General features: G+C 31.7%; 1 pseudogene; it reads right to left on the bottom strand.

Moving 5' to 3' along the window:
- Positions 1–8,124: 8,124 nt before the first annotated feature.
- Positions 8,125–10,893, bottom strand: LOC115958972 (annotated as a pseudogene).
- Between the last annotated feature and the right edge of the window lie 57 nt (positions 10,894–10,950).

The raw sequence follows: 10,950 nt of genomic DNA, 5'->3' as shown, positions 1-10,950 counted from the left end.
AGCACTTATAAGTTGTTCTCCTTAAGTCCTAACTTTAGGCTAAATTCAAGTAATTATTGGGATGGGTAAACATTAGGTATGGTACATTAAAAATGAAACAACACACAGTATTAATATTCAACAGTATATAAAATTTAGTAAAAAATGAAATATTTATATGTACAAATATAATACAAGCTTACCTTACAAACACTAAAAGATAGTAGATAGACTAATTCACACATGCAAACTTACTTTATGATAGTTTTTAGACCCCTTAAAACACAATTGGATTAACCTAGGTAATTAGCCAAGTTGTTACTTAGTCCAAATTCCAAATCTAGGTTATCACAATCAAACAATCATATCATGCAAAGTAGCGGAAAAATAAATAATACAACGATATGATAACCCAGGAAAACCAAATCGGTAAAAAACCTGGGGAGGATTTAACCTAACTATCCTCAAGGTAAAAAGTAAATCCACTAGAAAGAATCGAAGTTCATACAATAAGACTTACAAGCCCCCATGCTCGACTTCTTATTGCTACCAACCAGTAGAACTTACTGATACGACTACGTGCAAGCTCCGAATCCACGGACTCCTTCTTTCTTTGGCCTTTGCAAAACACAAACACCCTCATTTGTGACTTTGAGATCCCACTCAAAGGTTTAACAACACAAACTCTCCTGTTTGTGACTCCAATACCACCTTTGAAGGTTTAAATCATCAACACCTTTGATAACTAGAAAAGGCAACAACTTCTACAATACCAGATCTTGAGATTCTTAAAGGAATAGCACCAGTAGAAGACATAAGAGAGATTTTTAGGAACAAAACCCTAAATACAAAAGAGGCACACTCTTTTCTCTCTAAAAAGTCACATAAAAACGTGCTTAGGGTTTCCTTTATATACTGGGAGAAGTAGATTAGAAACCTTAATCCTAAATGGGCTTGAACTGCTGTTTGGGCTTAATTAAAATTCTGCAAATACGACTTTCGATCGATCGAGTCTATCTTTTGATCGATCAAACCAGACAGATTATGAAATCTTCTTCCTGCAGCTTGTATGTTCTTGAATCTTGACTTGAATCACCTTGAGTATTGTCTAATAATACCTATAGACTCTAAGATCTATATCTAGACAAGTTTGTGTTCACGATTTGTCAATTGTTCTAAACATTTAGAACCTAACAAACTCCCCCTTTGGCAATTCGTGACAAAACTTTCATACAAAATGAAATGCTCAAATACAAGAACAACTCAATACAATAAAATGCCCAATTACATCACAAATCCCAATCTAAGACTCCTAATCTAGAAGTTGCCAATAAAAGGTAGAAGGTCTTGATCAGAATGTACCTGTCTTTCCTGAAACACTCACCAAACACATCACCGCATGTGTGGAAAGAAAGACATATAAACAATAATATGAAACAGAATATAAAAATTAAAAGTAAATTCTAACTCTCCCCCTAAGTTAGATACATCAAAAAATTAAAATCCTAAGACTTTAGAACCTAACAAACTCTCCCTTTGGTAATCCGTGACAAAACACAACTCGAAACTCAAAGTTTACAAAATAAAAAGCCCTTTACAAAATAATGCTCATAAAACAAATTCAATCCTAACTACTATCCATCAGTTGCAAGTGTAGACAGCAGCTCAATTGAATCAACCTGTATATTTCCTAAAACACTAAACAAAATGCATAACCGCATGTGCAGAAAGAAAGATATATAAACAATAATATGAAACAGAATATAAAAAATAAAAGTAAATTCTAACTCTCCCCCTAAGTTAGATACATCAAAAAAAAATTTATATTCTCCCCCTTTGAAAAACAATTTTATCTCCCCCTAAACAAAACAAACAGGTTATCTATGTCTCCCCCTTTTTGTCACGTATTGACGAAGACTACCCAATCAGAAGGTAGACAGAAAACATACGCGACAGAGTAAGAGAAAATAGAGACAACTCCCCCTATGAACAACAAGGGTTAAAAACAAGCTTCTCCTCCTATAAAAATAGGAAACACAAAACAAGTGTTTGGGAAAAAAGTTTTAGGGAAAAATAAATGGGTTGGGGATAAAGAAAAAGACACAAACCAAGTTTAAAAAAAACTAAGTTGAGAATACACATGAAGAAAAATATTTTCTCTTTCAATAAAATGCAAACATGTCGCCATTTTTGCGCGAAAACTTGTAGATAGTATATTCAGAGGTCTCAGAAACAATTGGAATATTCTATAGAAAAAAAAGGGATAAAATTTGTACGAAAATGCCCTTTGGTTCGATTGGTCAAGAATTTTGATTGGAATACAATTTCATCGTTTTTGTTGCAAAACATGCAGATAGCATATTTAGTGGTCCATGAAAAAAAGGGTAAATTCTTTCAAAAGAAAAAAAAATTCATTTAAAATTTGTTCGAAAATACCCTTAGTTCTGACATGTCAAGAATTTCGACGAAAATGCAATGTCTCCATTTTTGCACAAAAACTTGTAGATAGTATATTCAGAAGTCTCATAAATAAGTAGAAAATTCAATAGAAAAAAAAAATAAAAAAAAATAACTCGGAAAAAATTTGTACGAAAATGCCATTTTGTCCGACTGGTCAAGAATTTTGACTAAAATACAATATCGTCGTTTTTGTAGCAAAACTTGCAGATAGCATATTTAGTGGTCCAACAAACAATTGGAAAATTCTTTCAAAGGAGAAAAAAGTAGGGTGAATTTTTGACGAAAATGCCCCTAAATCCGACTTGTCAAGAATCTTGATCGGAATGCAATGTCAGCGTTTTTTCTTGAAAACTTGTAGATAGTATATTCAACATTCTCAGAAACATGCAGAAAATTAGATAGACATTTTTTTTTAAAAAAAAAAAAAAAAAAAAAACTCGGATATAATTTGTACGAAATTGCCCTTTTGTTTGACTGGTCAAGAATTTTGACAGGAATACAACGTCGTCATTTTCGCACCAGAACATGCAGATAGCTTATTCTTTTAAAAAATAATAAAAAATCTCGAGTAATTTTTGTAAGAAAATGCCCCTAGGTCCGACGGGTCAAGAATTTTGACCTGAATCAAATGTCAGTATGTCTGTGAGAAAGCTCGTAGATAGCACATAAGGAGGTCAAAGAAACAAATGCAAAATTCTTTAGAAAGAAAAGAAAAAAAAAAAAAAAACTCGTATCAATTTCGTACAAAAATGCCCCTCGGTTAGATTGGTCAATAATTCTTACCAGATTCTAATATCAGCGTGTTTGCAATAAAACTTTAGATAGCATATATAGAGGTCGAAGAAACAAATGGAAAAATTCTTTTAAAAAATAAGAAAAAATCTCGAGTAATTTTTGTAAGAAAATGCCCCTAGGTCCGACGGGTCAAGAATTTTGACCTGAATCAAATGTCAGTATGTCTGTGAGAAAGCTCGTAGATAGCACATAAGGAGGTCAAAGAAACAAATGCAAAATTCTTTAGAAAGAAAAGAAAAAAATATATATGACCCATAAACAGTTGCATGAGTAGAGAAAATATTTGCACATTGATTATCCATCATATCTCTTAAGAAAAATATTTTCTACAGTTCACACATAAAAATAGCATATACTAGAAAGTACATAACTCAAAAATTAATCAATCAATTTTTAAATCAAGTTAAGTACCCAATTTAGTAAAGTGTATGCATGTTATATGTGAAAACAATGAGAGATATGACTGCAAAACTGCAAGATGGATATAGAAAACAATGCAATACATGTGAATCCTAAACATAAATGATGCATGGAAAAATCAAATTTTTGAAAAAATAGAGCAATTTAATGCAGAAACTCCTCAAAGCACAATATTTTATGAATGAAATGCATGAGTATGAGATTAAAAGTTTTTCAAAAACACTTGAATTCAACCCAGATTTTCCAAAAACAAGTTTTTCAATCAATTTGTCCTCAAATCTCAAACTTTAAACACATTTTGCATCAAAATCAAGGAACTTTAATCTTGGATGGCCACAACAAGATCACACACAATATAATGTACCAAGTTTAGCAAAGAGTAACTTGTGTAGTGTGTGCAACTAGCAAAAGTTTAAGATACATGTGAGGTGATATGTGAATAGAAATCAATCACAAAGTCTACAAAATTCATCACATAGAATTTGAAAGAGACTATCACCTAAAGAGTTACATCATATAACTCCCACATCTCCTAGAAAACAAGCTTGCAATCATGTAAATTTCTTGATTTTTGCCTCATAATATACACACCAATTTTAATTATGTGATTTGGCATCAAGCCTAATAGTACACACCAATTTTAAGTATTAAGCAATTAAACCGAGGCTACACCTTATGTTCTTTTTGTGCATGTGCTACACTTTCTCGAGCACAAAATCTTATGATATGCACTAAGGTGTTCATGATTGGCTAGTAAACAGTGGTGAGATGGTTATTTATGCCTTTCTCAAAAGGTTCAAGTCCGACAGTCAAAGACATGTGACTTCAAGATCAAGACAAAGTGATCAAAACCATAAACATTTTTCCCACACAACATGCACTACAAAGTTTCAACTAGTAAAGTGCAATAAGTAAGCTCATCAAAGATAAACAAGGTACATAAACTTGTTATGTAAAGATAATATGGACCAATCCTTGATTATAAATCCAAGATGTGAAATACAAAACACAAAAATCTTTTTGGTTTTAAAAAATTTATGACCAAAAACAAAAAGCACACATTATGCTAAATGAACAATGCAAATGCAATGCATGACAGTGCTTAACTAAGCTATAGAGGGTACACAAACAAGAAATATCAATTTCTTAATTAACCCCATGAGTACATGTACAAACTAGTACATACTCACACAAAATCAGAAATAGCTTAGCACTTATTTAACACATACTATTCAAGTTTCTCCACAATGTCAAGCATGTTCTAAATCAAGAGAGAGATATCATAACTCATGTAATCCTTAAAAAAAAACTAGACACAAAATAAAATATTTTTGTCTTTTTGAAAATTTTCAATGTTTTTGGATTTTTTTTTTTAAAAATAAAAAACAACCTAAAAAAAACACAACCAAAAACAAAACAAAACATGTCCACAAACAATTGAAAGAATTAAATCAGGGACAAGTCAGCAACACTCACCTTAGAGAATCTTTTCTCACCCATCTAGCACGAGTCTTCGGCTTTGTAGGTGAAAATCCATGTGAAGCAGAGTGTATTTGAGGGATTACACCAATCTTCTGAGAAAGACTGAAATCCTGCAAATTCCTTTCACAAGCCAACAAGCTCAAATTTTTCAAAATAATATGAAACAATTTATATGGACTTATGGCAGGAGAAATATCATCACAAATCCTAGATTGAAACACAGAATGCTTAAATTTTCAATTTATGACAATTAGGACGAATGTGACCATGGACACCACAAAAGTGGCAAACAGGAACAAATTTAGGAACATCAGTATTCCTAACAGCAAATCTAGTCTCAGATTTTGGTTTTTGCCTCAACAAAGAACAATTTGGTCTAATATGACCAACAACACCACAAAGGTGACAGGTAGGCACAAAAACAGATTTATTATGCTCTCTAACAGTAGGTTTAGACTTAGGTTTAGAAACTTCAGCGTCTACATCAGAACTTTTACCTTTGTCTAACCTAGCAAAATAAGCCTTTTCTTTATTATTCCTCTTGAAAGGAGGGATATAAACTTTCTCAGTTTTAGGCTTAAGAGAAACAGAAACACTTCTGTTATCAACAGCAGACTTGGTACTAGTCAAATTTTCAATTTTAGCTTTAGATTCAACTAACTCTTGTTCCAAGCTTTTCATCTTCTCATCTTGAGAGGAAATTTGATTTCTCAAAAATTCATTCTTTTTATTAGATTCATCTAATCTAACAATCAATTCCTCTTTTTCAAGATTAGCCAATTTTAACTCTTCCTTGAATTTCTTAGCAATTTTCATAGATTTCAATAATTCCTTACGAAGAGTTTCACAGGCATCAATAAAATCAACAGAAGCATGAGCAGAAACATTATCAGAATGACACTTTAAATTATCTATGACAACAGGGGTCAAGGATCAGCTCAGTGATCAAAGGATCAACAACAAAAGAGCAACCTGCTCTGATACCACTTGATAGTTTTTAGACCCCTTAAACAATTGATTAAACCTAAGTAATTAGCCAAGTTGTTATTTAGTCCAATTAAACAAGTCTAGGTTATCACAATAAAAAAGATCAAATCATGCAAAGTAGTGAAAAATAAATAACACAAGATATGATCACCTAGGAAACCAAACCGGTAAAAACCTGGGGAGGATTTAACCTAGCTATCCTCAAGGTAAACTTGAATCCACTATCTTGAAAGAATCGAAGTTCATACAATAAGACTTACAAGCCCCCACGCTCGACTGCTTATTACTACCAACCAGTAGAACTTACTGACACGACCACGTGCAAGTTCCGAATCCACGGACTCCTTCTTTCTTGGATTCACCACCAGCTACAAGCACACCCGCTTGTGTTTTCTTTAAACTTCAATGGCAGCAACTGAATTGATCATCAAGGTGTAGATAAATCTTCTCCTTGAAAATCCTAAGTTTGTGTAAAGGAAAACTCCTCTAGATCTCACAAGAGATTTACACAAACCGCAAATATGAGCAATCCTAAAACGTGGCTAGGGTTTGCCTTTTATACTTAGAACAAATAAGAAACCCTAAAAACGTTTTAAAACACTTAGGGCTGAGTTGGACGAATCTGCAAAAAAACATTCTGCCCGAGCTTCGATCGATCGAGCCTGTCTTTTGATCGATCGAGGTAGGCCGAAAGGCACAATTCTTTCCTACTTTAATTCTATTCCAACTTTACATAGACGCACAACTTTGAGCTAGATTTAAACACTTCTAAACACATTGTTTTGATCATGGTTTGCCAACAATACAAATTAGAGTTCTATATACATAAAATCCTAAGACTTTAGAACCTAACACTTTACAAACACTAAAACATAGTAGTAGATTTTTATTCATTAGATAAGTAGGTAAGAGACTCTGATACCAATTACAACCCCCAAAGAGGAAATTTAAGATCACATGGAAGGAAGTAATATTATTGCATTTGTAGCTCTTTTCAAATGAATGGCTTCTCTAGTATAGGGAAAATGAATCATTTTTAGGTATTTTCAGAGCATGGTGAATGATGTTCTCTCCTCTCATATTCATCATGGAGTCCACTCATTAGATTTATGGTGTGGTCTATCATGAATGTGAGAGGATGGAGCACTATTTCACTATACTCCCGCTCTGTTTGTTTCAAAAATAATGTTTTCTAAAAAATGAGTCAATTTCCAAAAAATATTTTCTATAAATCTATATCATTTTCCTATATTTGGTAGCAATCTTAAATGAGTTGAAAAACAATCTCCTGACTTCTCTTATTTAGCTTACTGTGAAATAAAGTTGTTTTCCCAAAAAAATTTAATAAAAAAAATCTTTAAAAAATAAGTCAATCTTTTATGTTGACCAAAGATAATTTTCCTTTGATTCATTTTTTCTAATTTTACCAAATACTGAAAAACATAGAAAACTATCTATACACAAGATTTTCCATTAAAGCAAATAGAGCGTCCAAGAGTACCCAAGTATTTTTCTAAGAAAAGAAGATACATCAAGAAAAAATACAAAAAAAGATGGAGAAGACTAAAGAAGTCTATTATGAGTCTATGACAATAGGTGACCTTATAGTTAATGAATGGATATCTATCAAAATAAGAAAGAATCTTCTAGTATAGTTGGAGAATCTAATATATTTGAGTAATACTAGAACTAATTAACAAGTGCATGGAGGCAGCAAGTAAGGTTGAGTTTTTTATTACAATCTATCGGCTTTTTAGATGCATTCACTTTTAAGAAAAGAAGTAAACACAAATACCTGGAATTAGAACATAAAAATATTTAACAAAAGACCTTGGCTCGTTGGAAACACAAGGAAGTGCCACTTAACGTGAAGCCCTCGTGCCCGTGGCTTCAATTCAAACATGTAAATGTCACAAATAGCAATACTTATTCAAATGGAACTTTCAAGGAGTTATTGCAACATCCTTATTTCCTTAACAAGGGCTGATTTGGCATAGGGACCTATGGCAGTATGGCCATAACAGTATCAGCCATAGTATCATTTGGCTTTGAATCAAGAGGAAAGAAGAATGGATAGAGCTCATATCAGACATAACAACTGCTATACAGAACTCTGCATCCTTTCCGGTCTTTGCAAAATTTCCCGCAGCAATGGCCAGACACTGTGCACAATCTACCAGAGCCAGGTCTCTTGTGCATTGCACCAATGCATACAGTGTCACAAATGTTGACAACTTGGTCTTACCTTTCCCAAGCCCTTCATTCCTAGTCTCAACAGCTTGTGCTCTAATATGATCAAACAGAGTTCCTAGTTCTTTGTTAAAAGTTTCAGGATCAGTTATATTTTCCACATTCCCATATAATATACCATTATATGTATCAATTTCTCCAATGAAGCTTTTAGTGTTATAATGTAAAAAGCAATAGTCATACCAAATTCTTGCATCGGCTTGGTTGGGACAACGTTGGCGGATTTGCTTTGCTGCATCTTGGATGCAACTTGAGCAGTCTGTTCTGCTCACATCCCCTCTACATTGAGCCAAGCCAAAAACTCGATATTGGTTTTTACCATATGAAGTAGCAATAAAACCATTGGAGGGGGTTTTGGAAACCAATCTATATATTACTAAAAACTAAAACGTAGCGTTTAATGCTGCTGCGCTCATGTTGAGCCACATCAGCATCTACGTCATTATCATTTTTCTTTCCATTTTCTTATAATTATTTTTAATATTTTTTTACTTCATATTTACACTTCTCCAACCTTTCTAAATCCCTTACCTTTTCATCTCCCCATTATTTCTCCAACCTTTCTCCTTCCCTCACCTTCTCATCTCTCCACTACCTTCTACATTAATATCATTCTTCATTTTTCCCTTCATCTTCTTCTATTTTTGTCTCTTCTTATTCACACCTTCTTACTATAAATTTGTCACTACTTCTTTCATTCTATGCATAGTTTACCCTTATAGAAAAAAAAGGTTCTCACTCACTCTCTCTCTCTCTCACACACACAATTTTTGGGTGGATTTTTATTTTTTATTTTTCTTGCATCTTCGCTTTAGGTTGATAAGTTTTTATATTCTTTAATCTACTTTAGGTTAATGTGATTTTTTTTTTCTCTCTCTCTCTCTCTCTTTGATTGTTAAATGTTATCCTATTGCGCGTAGCGTTTAATGTTGTTGTGCTCATGTTGAGCCACATCATTATCCACGTCATTATCTTTTTTCTTTCCTTTTTTTTTCTTTCCATTTTCTTATAATTATTTATAATATTTTTTTACTTCATATTTACACTTTTCCAACCTTTCTCCATCCCTTACCTTTTCATCTCCCCACTACTTCTCCAACCTTTCTCCTTCCCTCACCTTCTCATATCCCCACTACCTTCTACATTAATATCATTCTTCATTTTTCGCTTCATCTTCTTCTATTTTTGTCTCTTCTTATTCACACCATCTTACTATAAATTTGTCACTATCTCTTTCGTTCTATGCATAGTTTTCCCTAACAAAAAAAAGGTTCTCTCTCACTATCTATTTTTTATTTTTCTTTCATCTTCACTTTAGGTTGATAATTTTTTATATTCTTTAATCTACTTTAGGTTAATGTGATTCAGTTTTGGTTTTTTTTTTTTTTTTTTTTTTTTTTTTTTTTTTTTTTTCTCTCTCTCTCTCTTTGATTGTTAAATGTTATCCTATTGCAATATAAAAGATTAAATATAGCATATAAAAATATAATATTATTCTACTACATAGCATGATTTGGATAATTTAATTTGGTAGTTATTATAATTTGATAGCATGATTTTTATAATGCTCAATTTAGATGTTAAACTATGAGATTTTAATCATTTTTTATTATTTTTTAATCCTTTGTGGTGGACAAAGTACTCTTAATAATTGTATTAGAAGTACTCTATAATGCCATTTATTTAGAGAAAAGCAAGGGTTGGTTAAACAAAAATTATTAGATGAGAGACAAATTTTATTTTTCACAATTTTACTTTAATTATTATTTTTATTATTTTATAACAATGCACATATAGAAATTTAATTCTTAGGTTTTGCAAATAATTGATAATTTGATAATATGTTTTGGGTGGATGAAATTATAATTTCTGCAAAGAAAATAACCTTAGTAGATTATAAACAACAAATTGTTTTCCTAATTGGTCCAATTAATCATAGTTAAGATTTATTAATTTTTTTTTAGTTACTTTTTTCAGTATTTTGGATTGTAGGCAAAAAAAATAAGTTTGAGAAATTTTGTTTAAAACTAAAAGAATAATTTCCATGTTTTATATTCTTTTTAATGATTCACAAAATGTCATAACTTTTATAAAAATAAATAAATATTTTCATTAACTTACCTTTTGAATTTCTGAGAAAAATTATATTTTTTTCATTTTAGTACAACAAAAATTATTAATTCTATGATTTATGATTGTTCCTATATTACATTTATGATTATTCTTTTAATAAATAAAAATATAATTACAAAATACATTATTCTTTATTAAATTAGTTTAAATTGTATAAAAAAATTTAATAAAACCACCATAAAAATAATTATCATGCGCAACGCGCAGGTCCATGGCTTGTTTAGCTAATAAGCGATCAATATTAGCTGATATTTGGCTACCAATATTAGTGTTTGTATTGCAAAACTGCCCCAAGGGATATGCAGATTCAGCATTACAAATGCATAGAGCTAGTAAGAGAAGAATTTTGTAATTGAAAGTCATACTTCTGCTTTGTAGCAAGCTCACACCAAGATTCATTTCATAAGGCACTTTTTATTAGGCTGAGGAGTGGACTTGGCAAGT

This window comes from Quercus lobata, chromosome 9 (assembly GCF_001633185.2).
Source record: "Quercus lobata isolate SW786 chromosome 9, ValleyOak3.0 Primary Assembly, whole genome shotgun sequence".
Classification (NCBI taxonomy): Eukaryota; Viridiplantae; Streptophyta; class Magnoliopsida; order Fagales; family Fagaceae; genus Quercus; species Quercus lobata.
Note: the sequence above shows the minus strand (reverse complement) of the source record. Positions and strands in the feature narration are given on the sequence as shown.